General features: G+C 36.2%; 1 pseudogene; it reads right to left on the bottom strand.

Annotated features, from left to right (window-relative positions):
- Positions 1-1059: 1059 nt before the first annotated feature.
- Positions 1060-1159, bottom strand: LOC141515724 (U6 spliceosomal RNA; annotated as a pseudogene).
- Between the last annotated feature and the right edge of the window lie 210 nt (positions 1160-1369).

Below are 1369 nucleotides of genomic sequence, written 5' to 3'. Positions count from 1 at the left end.
TAGTTATTCTTTCTGGTGAAATTCAATTATCCATCCTACCCCCAGATAGCCCAGTAACAGCCATGGAAGAAGATTAATGAATGGGGTCCTGGTGCTTACACAAAAAAATCACATCTTAGGGGTACATTTATTACTCCCAGAGAGTCATTTCCTTAATGTAGAAAAAGGACCCATAAAAACACACCATAGGATACATATTAAATTGGTAATTTTAAATTAAATCGGTAACATATTAAATAGGAAAATTGTTGTCTATGTATCACAATATTGTCAAACCATGTCATTTGAAACTGTTGTTTAGTATTGTTCATAATTGGAGCACCAAAAGCCATTTAGTAGCAAATGAGAGAACAACAGAGAAAGGGCAGTTGTGATAATTTGACTCCATTCGGTGTTCTACCCCATTGACCAGGCTAAGAATAAATTATGCTTGAAAAATCAACCATGCAACATTTATAGAACTGGCTGCATTTCTTAAGAGGTGATTATCTGGCAAATCCCATGCAGTCTTGTTGTCTGTATTTCAATCCATCTGTATTTTGGGTAAAAATATGAACATGAAAGGTTTTCTTTGGTATGATTTGAGCATCCCTAAGAGGCCTGCATAATTCTCAGGTATCTTTTGAACCTCTATTTGGATGACCCATTTCTCCTGCATCTGCTAAATTATCTAAAGCATCCAGTAGGTGCTTCATAAATCTATAACTTCCGCAGCTGTAACTTTTGAATGACTTAAAACTAGGAGGGAGTATCCTACTCAGAGATGCTCCACATTAGTGGTAACTCCAGGTCCAGCCAAATTGGTCATCTTGCTTTTCCATACACACAGCCCTCCATATTCCTCCATTATTTTTGTATAGGCTGCCTGCCCTGGTCTCCCTGGAATGTACTGGTTCGTTTGGTCTTCTAGAATCCCTAGGTCTCCTTGGAGCTCAGCTTAAGAACCAACTTCTATGACTCCCCTCAAGAGCTGGTTACTTCTCCTCAAATTACCTTATTTATTTTGCATATATGTTGTATCAATATGCACACAACTTTGTGAAATATTTTTGGAACATATTTTTCTTGGAATATTTTCCAGATCCTCTTGCCATCCTTGTCTAGGGGTCATACTAATCTCTGTTTTATTCCAATTTTAGTATGCATACTACTAAAGTAAGCACATGTCCATGTCTTATATATATATTTATAGGTATATGTATCATTCTCCTAATAAAATTATGCTTGATACATCATTGTATCACCTGTAGTTCTCATATACACAATGGGTCCATAATTATCATTAGGTGAATAAATGAATGAACCAAATCTTTCCAAAATGAGGAAAGTGAGTGAAACTCCTTGAGGGAAGGGATGATTTCATTGTTAT

The sequence above is a fragment of the Macrotis lagotis genome, chromosome 2 (genome assembly GCF_037893015.1).
Source record: "Macrotis lagotis isolate mMagLag1 chromosome 2, bilby.v1.9.chrom.fasta, whole genome shotgun sequence".
NCBI lineage: Eukaryota > Metazoa > Chordata > Mammalia > Peramelemorphia > Peramelidae > Macrotis > Macrotis lagotis.
Note: the sequence above shows the minus strand (reverse complement) of the source record. Positions and strands in the feature narration are given on the sequence as shown.